Raw genomic sequence first — 14,871 nt, 5'->3', positions numbered from 1 at the left:
TATTCCTCCCTCAAATGAGACCCAAATGAATGAGTTCTGCTGGAAGTTATCATAAGTCACCTTGGAAGATATGGAAAATTCCCTGAGAAAACATATTTTGTTGGACTTGTATAGGTTAAACTGCAGTCATCAATCTGACACATATGTGGTTTGGAAGGTAAGATTCAGTACTACCACAGCTTCTTTGGCATCAGATGTAAAAGAGAGATAAAGGGGGTAGTTTAAGCTTTAAGGAATGGGGACTAAATGAGGGCATTGCTGCCACCAAATATTTTATTTTAGGACTTTGGGAAAAGGTAGCCAATATGTCCCTTACAAATTAAGGTTAAGGTACCCATATTAACTGCCATATTACACTTGATCTTAGCCAAAAGGCCGAGAAGCGATATGGGAGATTTAACAGCATCCCTTATAATGAACGGAGTTGTATCTGCGGGGCACCTGAATTTGAGGATATAGCACACATTTTATTTGATTGCAAATTGTATCAAAAGGTGAGAGACTTCCACCTTGGTCCATATATCATAAGGACAATGTATTGGGATTCTCACATCAGAACAACATATTTTATGTGTGGCCAAGATCCAAAAATAACATATAAAACAGCTCTGTACTTAAGCAAAACAATATGTCTGAGAACCACATATGTAGGGCTGATTGGGGTAAATTGTAGGGGTGATAATGAAATATGATGTATATACTCAGCTTGATCAGTTTATCAGTTTTATCATGTCTTATCATATTTATTTACTGTATTATTATAAGTGTCTTATTTTAACTTACTACGTGGAGTGTGATCAGGTCTTGTCAGGCATGGTTGTTCTGTTTTTTATTGTGATATGGCCTAAGGGCTAATCAATAAAATTACTACTAACTGCCATATTATGAAACCAGCGGGCATGTATATATGATAATATATTAAACTGGGACCAAGCAAAAGAAAAATATGCATCTCATTGCCATATAATGATGGGATATTTCCATCCTAATTTTGGTTTCTGGTGGTATGTGCACTTGAAGACACTAATTTTGGTTTGTTATTCAATTCATTCAAATTATCGAAATGTATAATAAAAGGAGATGGAATGAGAGGTGACACTTTTTAGTAAGAGTTTTATCTCTTGGGTTGACTGATATAATTTTTAAAGGTTTTCAGCCCTGTCTAAGGAAATAATTAAGCCAAAAAGTCAGAATTGTTCTTCCCATTATATTTATGGAGAAAAGGGCTTCATTCTGGCTGCACTTAAATGATAAACCTTATGTGGTCTTCCATTCTGGGTTCTATGGTATGGAAAAACTTTTTTTTTTTTACAAAATCAATAGCCTTTTGTTTGGCTGTTTCTTATTTAATAACATTGTCTGTCTGCTGAATCAGCTGCAGTTTGATCGTGGTGTCCTTTCCTTGGAAAACTGTTATACTGTATTCTAAATGAATTAGTTAATTGTTTTGAGCTGCCTTTAGTTGTATCAGAGTGCTGGAAGTGCAGGACACAAATCCATGTATGTGCATACCAATATGGGTTATATTCAAGATTCCATGACTGCTAATTCAAATATTCCATATAATTTGGGGAATAAATTATTTATTGTTTTTTTTTCTATGAGTTCAGAATGGTGGAAATTACTCTCCAACAAATGTGCAGAGTCCTCATTTCTGGAGAAGTCTGTGTGGAAGGACTATTATTTATGGTATTTATAGAGGGAGAGATTTTCATGCCAGTATGTGGTGGCGCAGTGGGTTAAACCACTGAGCAGCTGAACTTGCTGATTGAAAGCTTGGTGGTTTGAATCTGGGGAGTGGGGTGAGCTCCTGCTGTTAGGCTCAGATTCTGCCAACCTGGCAGTTCAAAAACATGCAAATGTGAGTAGATCAATAGGTACCACTTTTGCAGGAAGGTAACGGTGCTCCATGCAGTCATGCTGGCCACATAAACTAGGAGGTGTCTATGGACAACACTGGCTCTTCAGCTTAGAAATGGAGATGAGCACTACCCACTAAAGTCAGACATGACTAGACTTAATGTCAAGGGGAAACCTTTACCTTTTTTATGCACACAACATGTTGTTGTATGTTGTATTTGAATTAGAAAGTTGTATCCTTGGCAGCAGCTACACCTCGCTGCCCCCACCCACCAACTGCCGGCAAGGAGGACGTGAAAAGGAGGGCAGAAGACTTTGGCTCCTCCAGAGTGGAAGATGCAGCCTAACACCAACTCTCCTCGGTGACAGCTACACTTTGGTGCCCCTCCCCATCCTCAGTCTACTGGCAAGTGATAGCTCACACCTGACTTATGACACCACAACTGATAAAAATCTATGTTCCTCTGGACTTTTACAAAACTGATCAGTAGCCTAATACCATCATCGGATAAGACTCTCCCTCCGCCTGCCCCAAGGACCCCATATCACATTTACCATCCCCTAAGAAGGCCCAGGACGTGTTTTTTTACCCTCCCCATTTTGTATTCAATCTGTATCTAAATAACTTTGAGTCTGATGGGATGGGGTATAAAAAAAGGGCTGAAATGCTATGGAGAGAGAGTTGGGGGGGGGGGGTTGGTGGAAGAGAAGGAGTCTACATTGTTAATTGCAAAAATAATATGTTTCACGCTTATGTCTATGTTTGATGTTTTTATAGTTTTAATGGTTATTTTCTACAGTTATATGTTATTAATTTGGATATGTGATATTTTTGTATATATGTGAGGCATTGAATTTGCCATTTATTATGTTGTAAACCGCTTTGAGTTTCCCCAGGGTGAGAAAAGCGGTATAGAAATGCAATAAATAAATAAACAAATATTGGAAGAAAGCCAAGGGGGAAAGTGCAAAACCAAAGTCACGGCGGAAATAGAAAAATAGACCACAGATTACTTTCCTAACTTCAAAGTAGGTGATGAAAATATTGAAATAGTTCAAGGTTTCCCTTATTTTGTCTCAGTCTGTAATCAAAATGGAGAATGCATTCAAGAAATCAGAAGAAAACTAGGACTTGGAAAGGCAACTATCAAGGAGCTAGTCAAGATCCTGAAGTGTAAAGATATATCATTAAACATCAAAGCCAGAATTGTGTATGCCGTCCTATTTTTGATCTTTATGTATTAATGGCGAAAGCTCCCATGAAAAGAATCAACTGCAGACAATCCCCAAGTTACCAACATCTGACTTACAAATGACACATAGTTAAGTATGGGGGTAGACAACAGGAAGTGAGAGAAAATTCATCCATGAAGGAATTATCGTGGGGAAATAGCGTCTCCACTTAAGCTTTTCCACCAATTTTTGTTCCCACAACAAGCCAAATTTTTTTCAAAATCCAATTGTCACAGGGACGAAAAATGAAGTGAAATCTTCTGAATGAAGACACAGCCAGAAAAACAAACACCACAGGGATGTTAACCCTTCACTATGTTATTGAAAGCTTAAAAGATTATATTTTTGGCTGGAGGTACAAAATGTACCTGTTTCAACTTACATACAAATTCAACTTAAGACCAATCCTACAGAACCTATCTTGATTGTAACTTGTGGACTGGCTTTAATTTGAAAGCTGATGCTGAAAAATATTCTGTGGATACCCAGGAGTGCATAAAAAAAGAAATAAACGACTCAAAGTTGAACCCTCTGTAGAAGCCAAGATGATTAAACTGAGATTGTCATACTGTGGACATGTCACAAGAAATAAGCTGACACAACACATTAGGAAAAGACAATACTTGGTTAGGTATAATGCAGTAGAAAAAGAAGAATAACAGTATAAGTGAACTGAGTTTGCAAAACCTGAGCAGGTCTGTTGGTGATAGGAAGATTTGGAGGTCTCTCCTTCATACTGTCATCATAGGTTAAAGCCAATTTGATGGCAATTAACAGCAACAACAATGTAGATATATACAATGTGAGCATACCACTTTGTTGTGGGCTAAACCATATGATGCTATGTTAGTTGTCTGTTAACAATCAAGTGTCCCTTTCATTTGGGAAGATAGAGTTTATTGTCTTCAAACTTTGAACATTCTTTGATAAATTATTTGAGAAAATCATTCATGTCTGCTTCAAAATAGGGCTGCATTGTATTTCTTGAGACAGAACAGAAATGCTGTACAAGTACACTGGGGCTGGTTTTTTTTTTTTTTACAACTTCTATTCTGCTTTTAATTTGCAGCCAAAATAAAATCGTATTCTGCTTGCAATTAAACATGCCAACAGAAATCAAAATCTGAGCTCTATTAACACCAGAATCCAATCCAGAAACACTGAAGTGAGCCAAACCTTGCCTGCATGTATCTGCTGAACTTTTCAATATCTCAGTTAATGCAAGTTATACCTTGAGCTCATTTTTATAGTTTGTCATAAAACAGTAAAATAGCTTAACATCAAGTATCAATCAGTCTCAAAAAATGAGGGATGCTGTTAGGACAGTGCATTGATTGGTTTTACGATAATTCTTCCACTCTTTCAGAAACCCCTATCTTTCTTTACACAGGAGAGTCTGAAATGGTAAATATCTAGGATTTTGGGATTGGGTGAAGGGTGGGAGAAGAACATAATAATTGTAGATCTTGGACAAGTCCTTGCATAGTTTGAATTTGGAAAATGTGGCATACACAACGTGCATTAATTATTTTTATTATTTTACAATATAAATATATTAGAACTGTGATCCCTCCCTCCTGAAAGCTGTTATTTAAAAAAAATTGATTATACATATTCTGTTTTAAAATTATTGTCTGCCTCCCAACATTTCACATACTAAAAACTGGACATGCACAGCCAAGAAACATTAGAGTGTCATCAAGATATAAAGGTATTAATGAAGAAGAATGCAGGTGAGAAGAAGCTACAGCAGTTTGCTTTTGCCTAAGGCTACTGTAAAGGATGGGATACCACTTCCTCCATTCTCTCTCCTCAAATTAATTGAGTCCAAAATAGTTTTGTGTTTTAACTCAGTTTATATCAGTTGGGGAGAAACTGTAGAGAAAGTGGGAGATGCAAGGAGCAGAAAGAAACTTGGGGCATATCTGGAGTGCCCCAATTTGAGGCCAATCTAGAGTGATGAATGCCACATTGGTCCTGGGATGATTTTGACCATCTGTCCCCCAGCTGCTTTGGAGGCTGTCTCTGTTCTGTTCTGTTCTTGCCTTCATGGTGGACAGCTGGGGTAACATAGGCTGGGAAACTTGGAAGTGAGGAGGAAATGCCTCTTTCCTTTCTCCCTTTTCTTTTCTGATTATCTTGTCACATCAACTAGTATCACTCCAGTTGATGAGTAATAGCTACTAGCCATGTTGCACCCATTTGTTGCTGCAATAATGGAAATAGGAGGGAAATGATATGGGTGGTAAGGGTGCCACCATGTGTCCCTGGGCTCCAAGGCTGGTTCTGCCTTGGAGCCAGTCCAACTACTTACATGAACCCAAAGTTGCACTTGGTGTCAGATTCTTGGGGAGAATTTGAAGTAATATATGACTTCTGTTATTGTGGTTCAAGAATGCATTAACCCAAATTGGCTCAGTGTGTTGTGCAGCCACCATGGATGTGACGGGGTGAGTGGCGCCACCTATGTGTAGAACTGTTAGTTGCAAGATTTAAACTGTTGTATCATGCTTAATCCTGCCTTTTTACCCTGCTTATGTATAGTTGGATTGATTGGTTATTTATAGCTGTCAATCAATGTTGTTTGCTCCAGTTGAATTGCTTTCTCAAGCTCAATTGCTTGGCTCCACCTCTTCCTGGAGGAGGGGAGTACTTCCTTTTTTTCATTCTGCCATCAGAGTGTCTATCAGATGGACGTGAGTAAGAGATCTGGCTCTAAAAGACCCTGATTAAATTACCTCTCAGAACCAATTCTAAGGTTTTTTACCCTTGGGACTCATTCTTTATGTCCAGATCATCCTGGACAACATTGAGGAGACCCAAGCGCCTTCAAACCGGTTCTTTTGGCACCAGAGGAAGGTCTTGTCCCTTCAACATAGGCCATTGGACTGGGGTTGTGTTTATTCCAATATTCACAGCCATTAAGGAAAGAGGAAACAGGAAAAGCTTCTCAGCTGCAAACTCCTTGGACTTCAGATATTGTAAAGTATATTTCCTTTATCCCTGTTGAAACATCAAGCTTATGCCTCAGAAAGATAACTCATTGTGAACAATAAATACCATTTCGAGTTATCTGTTGTGTTTTGGTCTTTGCGAGTTCCAGTTTTCTATAGGAGGGCAAGAAGCAATCCCCTGGGGAAAGATGCCACGTCCATGCCTCTTTCACTAAGAGTTATAGCCCCCAGGCGCGACGGCACAATGGAGCTGATTGACACCCCACCCCACTGCTTTTGAGATAATGGATCAGTGCAGCCGTGCCCTGGGACATTTTAAAACCATTTTAAAATGGGATGACAAAGGATTAATAAAAATTGTTCCTGAAAAATGGGCATAGTTGGAGGGTAAGCTGTTATTTTACAACACTGTCTTTCTGAAAGGTAGATCTGTCACAAGTTCATGGTGCTATTCTCCCATGAACTCAGTCAAAAGGTGTGGCCCATTTGGTTTTCTTCAAATGTACATAATATTCATACACATCTGGTCCTGGTCAACTGCTCTTCTTCCAGTAGTGATGCCAAGTTATCAAATGCAACACACATTTGGAAAACCAGACTACCAGGGAGTGGACGTTATAAGCATAAGGTTTCGACATAAAACTACATTTAATCTTGGAGGTTCTCCATATTTGTGGGCAGGTTCCATAGTTCATTCCAAAGAGTGATTCATTAATAGGAACCTTCAGGAAGGTAAGAAGAAAGGTTGCTTAACCCATATGACCTCTGGGGTTTACTTAAAGTTGAATGACAGTGCCAAGTATAACTTATTGGCACTAATTTATCACACTAAACATAATATTTCTGTCTTGGTAGACCAATGTGTATGTGTGTGTGTGTATGATTGATATCATCTATCTATCTATCTATCTCTCTCTCTCTCTCTCTCTCTCTCTCTCTCTCTGTCTGTCTGTCTGTCTGTCTATCAAGGAACGGTACCTAAATCCAGTTACTAATCCTGACTAACATCATCAACTCAACTGCAGAAAAGTAAATCAGTATTTTCCAACCCCTAGTTTTTTTAATGGGTTTACTTAGTTGGAACTTGTAATTGGCTCCAGGCCTATGTGTTAGATCTGTTAGTTGGATTTTACTTCTGGCTAATTCTAGATGACATTCACCAGCTGAATCTTTTTTCTAAAGTGTTTTTGTTTTGCACATATAAAATAAAATACCCTAGTTAAAATTTCCATCTGTGGTTTCATTTCAGATGCCAAAAGAAGAAGAGTCCTGTTGGAAAGTGAAGGCTTCTGTAGTTAAAAGCTTGCTTAAGCCTGATCAATTAGCAGACACTTCCCTTTTAGAAAAGAGGTTATTTTAAATAACATTTATACATATTTGATTACTTTGTATACTTTGATTACTGTATACTGTTTATGAAGTTATACAAATTATTTTATGCAATATATAATCAACAAGCAGCTACATTTTTAAAGGCTTGGGTGGAGAGGTAAAATAAAAACTGGCAATGTGTTCTTATACTAGGCCAAAGCTGAAACAGCTGAGGGCCTGATTCTGTTCAAGGATATAGGATAAGGATCTGAGTTGTATCTATACAATGAATTTGTAGCACTTCAATGCCAGTTCAATTGCCATGTTCCAATCAATGGAATTCTGGAATCTTGAATCAGTACCTTCCAATTATTGCAGTTACTCTTCTGCCATCCCACTTTTCAATTCCCAGTGGGTCCAAGCAAAAACAAACTCATGCAGCATCTCTTATCTGGTCCTTCCCTATATTGACCCCATTGATACTAATGTTATGTGGCAATGCGTATCCTGGTTTTCACCTGTGTAATTTTGAAAGGTATGTGTAAATGGGTCACATACTGTAATTCTCTACTATACCTTTAGAATTTGCTGGCAGAGAATTCTAAGTACTTAATGAAACTAGAGATCCTAAGACTCCATACAATGAAACCATTGTAGCCGAAGTAGCATAAAAAGGTTGTAACTGTACAATGTGGATAAACCCCTAGCTAAAATCAGAATGAGATTAGAAAGGAAGATGGGACGTTATGGTTGTTTTACTAGTTTCCCTTATGAGAGATTACTTAGACTGTGGAGGGGGCAACTGAGTCATCATAAAGCTTTCTGGCTGTGGAATGGCCAGTGGAGTCAACAAACAGAGTCCATCAGGTTAGTAATGAAACTGAGAATAAATGCAGTTTAATACCACTTTATTTATTTATTTACTATACACTGTATACCGCCTTTCTCAGCCTTATCGGAGACTCAAGGTGGTTTACAAGTCAGTACACATAACAGCAAAATACAAATTAAACATTAAAACAGTATAAAATCACAATAGAAGCAATAAAAACAATAAAAAAACAACATCATTATCATCAGCGTCTCCTAGTTAAATAACGTTGTCCAAGTTCCATTGTCAAGTGATTCAATTTCCTATGTCAGTTACACTGCATTTGTAAACGCTTGCTCATATAACCATGTCTTAACTTGTCTCCAAAACGTTAAGAGTGAGGGAGCCAATCTAATCTCCTTAGGGAGGGCATTCCATAGCCAAGGGGCCACCACAGAGAAGGCCCTGTCTCTCGTCCCTGCCAAACGTACTTGTGATGACGGCTGGATCGAGAGCAGGGCCTCCCCGGATGATCTTAAAGTCCTAGATGGTTCAGACAGGTAAATTGGGCCAGAACTTTAATGGCTGTGGCTTAATGCTATAGAAATTCGAGGAGCTGTAGTTTAATGAGACACCAGAACTCTTTGACAGAGAAGGCTAAAGATCTTGTAAAACCACAACTCCCAGATTCCATAACATTGAAACATGGCAGTGATAATCGTGTCAAACCTCCTTAATTCTACAGTGTGATGCACCTTAGGTTTCTGAAACATAGCTGTTGGCAACACTTGCTTGGAGATCTTTCAGATCTTGGAGGCTTGCATCTGTTCGTATTTGGCCTTTCATGACAGCCTATTTCTAAATTTAATACATCACGGTTTTATTAGTGGAAAAGGGCTGACACATGACATCATTTTACAATACAGACGACCATCTGCAGGACCTTTGGACCTGTGGGAAGAGCTGATTAAAATGAAAGAAGGCAAGCAAGATTCCAACTATATGAGCAGCTTACTTTTCAGCCTGGTTGTTACCGTAGCTATCGCTCACTAAAACATCACTGCCTTTCTTGCTGATGTCCTTCAGTTTGACAGAACATTTTGCACAAGTAATGAATTCAAAGTTTTGGCTTCAAATATAGTGATCCTGACACATTAAACTCATTGTCCCAAAATAGAGCGAGCAGGTGTTCTTTAGTATATGTTTGGAATGCATGCCCTTGAATTTTACAGGGGAATGCTTGCCAGGTATTTAAATAGAACCAAGTTTGCTTGCATGTCTGCTTCAGGTATGTGCTATTACAAAATCTTCCCCAGGTCCAGACTTTTTCCTCCCATTTTAGCACATGGAATTCATTTTCCATCACTTGCTGCTTGGATTAAATGGTCAACAACCAAAATTCAGACTCCAGATTGACCCTGAATTAGAGTTGATCTTTTTTCTTCTAGTGGTCCTTAAACATTTGACTATATTCACTGGCAGAGTGCAATTTTAGCATCCTTGAAATTCAGTATCATTTTAAAAATTTTGTTGGGAATTGTGTAATCCACTGCTAATTAAGAGATATATTTAGGTTGAAATGCCTCATGTCTTCTTCTGTAATCCTTCCTTTCATTTTTATCACACCTTTCATGTGGCACAGGACCCAAGATCTCAACAGCTGCTCTTATTTCTTTTTGGCCAAATATCCAGCAATATGGCTTGCAAAAGTTAATATAAATACAAAATGAAAACAATATGACAAAACAGAATCCACACATTTAAAGCAGCAATACATATTTAACCTTGAAAGCCTCACATTGAAACACAGTTTCATAAACAAACTCTAAAATGGATTTCCTTGAAATGCAACCCACTCCCCAAAAATGGTGGCAAGAGTAAAATACAATGGCTCATCCTTGGTCTCCATACTCTGTGGTTCAGTGAATTTCATTTGTTCAGTGAGTTCAATGGATTAAGGCTCCATTTACATTGCCATATAAAGCAGTTTCAGGATGCAGATTAACTTCATTGAACTGGATTATATGGCAGTGTAGACTCATATGAACCAGTTCAATGCAGTTCAATCTGAATTATATGCCTCTATATCTGCGAGAAGATCCACCCAGTCCATCCTCCAGGAAATAAAGGCCGACTGCTCATTGGAGGGAAGGATACTAGAGACAAAGTTGACGGACTTCGGGCACATCATGAGGAGACAGCAAATCCTAGAGAAGACAATTATGTTGGGGAAAGTGGAAGGCAAAAGGAAGAGGGGCCGACCAAGGGCAAGATGGATGGATGGCATCCTTGAAGTGACTGGACTGACCTTGAAGGAGCTGGGGGTGGTGACGGCCGACAGGGAGCTCTGGCGTGGACTGGTCCATGAGGTCACGAAGAGTCGGAGACGACTGAACGAATGAACAACAACAACATATCTGGATCTACACTGCCATATAATCCAGTTTCTGAATCCAGATTATCCAGATTATCTGATTTGAACTGGATTATATGAGTCTACACTGCCATATAATCCTGTTCAAAGCAGATCATCTGGATTCAGAAACTGGATTATATGTCAGTTTAAATGGGGCCTACACTTACCATCATAAATCAGTTCAAACTGCAGTGTAGATGGGGTGTAAGTAGGCATAGAAGTTAAGGGTGTATCTACACTGTAGAATTAATGCAGTTTGACACCAATTTAAATGCCATAATACAGTGCTATGGAATCCTGGGGGTGGTAGTTTTACTAGCTCTTTAGTCTTCTTTGCCAAAGAGTGCTGTTGCCTAATGACACTATATCTCCCAGGATTCCAGATTCAAGGCAATTATAGTGTGACTAGGCCAGGACAAATGGAGGGTGCTGTAGAAAGCACACTGTAGAATTAACATAATTTTACACTACCTTTGAAGTCTAAATTTAAATGCTACAGACTGCAGATAATGAGGATCCATGCCCAGTGAGCCTAGCTAACCGCCAATATTCCTGGTCAAAGTATGATGCACCAGTGTGACAAGTGACAGAGACTCTTTATTAAGATCTGCAGAAAGGATGCAATGTACACCACAGATGCTATAAATGTACAAGCATAACCATATTGTTGCGTGCAAGCATTTTTATACAGTAAAAACCCATTTGCTAACATTGCCTTTGTATAAATTTTCCACCCCAGTTTGTAATTGGCCAAATGTGGGGACTGACTGGCTAATGCGTGCATGCACAGCTGTGGATCAGGGGACTATGAAAGATTTATTATTTATTTATTTATTTCGGGTACTTTTACCCCGCCCTTCTCAACCCCCGAGGGGGGACTCAGGGCGGCTTACAAAAGGCACAATTCGATGCCTATACAAAAATTATACATAGTGTACAAAACCATAGTTAAAACAATTATCACAGTTAAAACAATCATAACAATCAATATACATCACATCATATAAAAACTATTCACATGCTCAGCGTTCGTCTTTCAGAGTTCCAAATTCCATTCCATTAGTCATTTCCTGGCCATTCTCAAAGTCCTTTCTTTATCTGCACGATTGTCCGAATGCCTGGTCCCAAATCCATGTTTTCAGTTTTTTTCCTGAAGGAAAGGAGTGATGTCGCTGATCTAATTTCCCCAGGGAGCGAATTCCACAGGTGGGGGGCCACCACCGAGAAGGCCCTGCTCCTCGTCCCCGCCAACCTCACTTGTGATAGAGGCGGGGTGGAGAGCAGGGCCTCCCCATAAGATCTTAGACTCCGGGGTGAGACGTAAAGGGAGATCCATTCGGACAGATACACTGGGCCGGAGCCGTATGGGGTTTTGTAGGTCAAAACCAGCCCTTTGAATTGTGCTTGGAACTGGATCGGCAGCCAGTGGAGCTGACACAACAGGGGAGTGGTATGCTGGGTGAGACCCAAAGATGTGTCTCTGATGGTCATCTTTGTTTAAGGATTAGATCAAACGGTATCAGAAATTCCTTTTTGGGGTCAGTGGGAGCTGGTGAACCTAGCACTGTCTCTGGCAGAAATCATAACTAGTTATTTATTTATCGTGTCATCAGCAACCATACCATTGTATTACATTTCTAACAGAACAAAACAAACAAACAGATGAAAAAAGACACATTTTGCAAACTTGGTAGTTGATTAAATGTCCTTTGACCAGTATCTGGCCACTTGGAGTGCCTCTGGTGTTGCTGTAAGAAGGTCCTCCATTGTGCATGTAGCAGGACTCAGGCTGCATTGCAGCAGGTGGTCCGTTAACTAGTTAATATACCAGTTAGGCATAGAGACATATAGGGAAGGGCGGGGTTGGGAATAACATGGGCAGTAGGCTGCAGGGAGGGATACAAAACAGACACATTGAAAGAGAGAAAAATATACATTTTATCAAAAGGGAGATTGGGGTTTTGTGTATTGTTGAAGGCTTTCATGGCTGGAATCACTAAGTTCTTGTGGGTTTTTTTGGGCTATATGGCCATGTTCTAGAGGCATTTCTCCTCATTGGAGTTTTGCTTTACAAGAGGTCCACTGCTGCAGGCTCAGTTCGCTGGGATGAATCAGCGCATATCTAGCACATATAAAATGGGAATAGGCCACAGGGGTTGCAGAGACCTCATGGAAAGAGAGGGAAAGGAAATGGTATCTAATTTGCTGCTATTGGTGGACTATATATCATCGGAGGGTGGAGTGCTGGGTTCAACAACACCTTGACTACCATGGAACTACCTTGACTACCTCTGGAATCATGGGAGCTGTAGTTTTACAAAGTCTTCTCTGCCAAAGACTGCTTCTGCCAAATCAAACTATATCCCCCAGGATATAGTCAAACTATATCCCCCAGGGCAGTTACAGTGGTGTCAAACTGCCTTAATTATACAATGTAGTAGCAATAAGATACTATCATTATTTTCTGGAAAAGGCTAACAACCTTGTATAACTACAACACCCATGATTTCAGAACATTGATCCATGGCAGTTAAAGTGGTGTCAAACTGTATTAATTCTGCAGAGTAAATTCACCTGGAGACTGTTCAAAATGTCCCACAGGCAACTTAAAGATCACAATTCTACTAGAACATCTTTGAGAAATGCATTTGTATGTATTCTCCAGATTAAGCTGTTAATCATGCTTATCTCCCCAAGCCAGCATGTGTAGACATTACATTAAACATCACAAACAAATATGTGGGTCAGACTAACTTACCTAACTTGTTTCATTATCTTTCTACTTTTCTCTTCTCCATGCCAGATTTAATTTATTGGGAAAAGATGGATGGTGCAGAAATATGGTATTGTCCTTCCACCCACGGAGTTTCACTCTCTCTTGGCAGTTATAACTTTTAAAGTCATGAATTTCCTGGTTCTCTGGGGAAAGAGATTTCATATGGAAGCGATTAATTAATGAAGTCACAATCTATCATGGAAGAGTGAGGTGCCAGGAGTAACACTCAAGCCAAATGCAGCCTCTATTGGAAGAGCTCCAACTTTCAAGCTGGTGCACTGTGGGCTAGTATACAACCAAAATACCATCTATTGTTGAGGTAATACAGAATTGCCAGACATCCTTTTCATAAATCCCAAGTCTTAGAAGAATGTGCCAATTTTAAAGAACTGCTCTATGTTTTAGGGTGCCATATGAAAATAGAAAGGATGGAATTATATCATGGCATTCCAGCACTATAAACCAAGATATGACTATACAATGCCATAATGTGTAATGAGTCTCCTTATGTAGAGAAAAAGTGGGATATAAATAAACATAATAACAATGATGATGATGATGCAGAATTTTATGGTGGACACAAGACACCCAACAGTCTAATTTATGTCCTCCACTCAAAAAAATTGATTTTGTCATTTGGGAATTGTCGTTGCTGGGATTTATAGTTCACCTACAATCAAAGAGCATTCTGAACTCCACCAATAATGGAATTGGGCCAAACTTAGCATACAGGGCTCCCATGACCAACAGAAAAACTGGAAAGGTTTGGTGGACATTGACCTTGAGTTTGGGAATTATAGTTCACCCACATCCAGAGAGCACTGTGGACTCAAACAATGATGGATCTGGACCAAACTTGGCACGAATATTCCATATGCCCAAATATGAACACAGATGGAGTTTGGAGGAAATAGACCTTGACATTTGGGAGTTGTAGTTGCTGGGATTTATAGTTCACCTACAATCAAAGAGCATTCTGAACTCCACCAATGATGGAATTCAACCAAACATGGCATACAGGACTTCCATGACCAACAGAACACACTGGAAGTGTTTGGTGGGCATTGACCTTGAGTTTGAGAGTTATTACCTACAACCAGAGAGCACTGTGGACTCAAACAATGATGGATCTGGACCAAACTTGACACAAAAATTCCATATGCCTAAATATGAACACAGATGGAGTTTGGAGGAAATAGACCTTGATATTTGGGATTTGTAGTTACTGGGATTTATAGTTCACTACAATTAAAAAGCATTCTGAAACCCACAAACAACAGAAATGGGGCAAACTTCCCACACAGAATCCCCCATGACCAACAGAAAATACTTAAGGCCATCCAGTCCAACTCTCTTCACCAGGGCAAGAAAATGTAATCAGAGCCCTCCTGACAAAGAGTCATCCAGTCATAAATATAGATAGATAGATATGATTCTCTCTCTCACACACAGATATAGTATCACAGTTTTGAAAGAGACCCTTAAAGAAGGACAATAATATGTTACATGT

General features: G+C 39.3%; 1 pseudogene; it reads right to left on the bottom strand.

The window, feature by feature from the left end:
• Positions 1 to 291: 291 nt before the first annotated feature.
• LOC132775265 (U2 spliceosomal RNA) lies at positions 292 to 387 on the bottom strand (annotated as a pseudogene).
• Positions 388 to 14,871: the final 14,484 nt, after the last annotated feature.

Source organism: Anolis sagrei, chromosome 4 (assembly GCF_037176765.1).
Source record: "Anolis sagrei isolate rAnoSag1 chromosome 4, rAnoSag1.mat, whole genome shotgun sequence".
In the NCBI taxonomy this organism is placed as follows: Eukaryota; Metazoa; Chordata; class Lepidosauria; order Squamata; family Dactyloidae; genus Anolis; species Anolis sagrei.
Note: the sequence above shows the minus strand (reverse complement) of the source record. Positions and strands in the feature narration are given on the sequence as shown.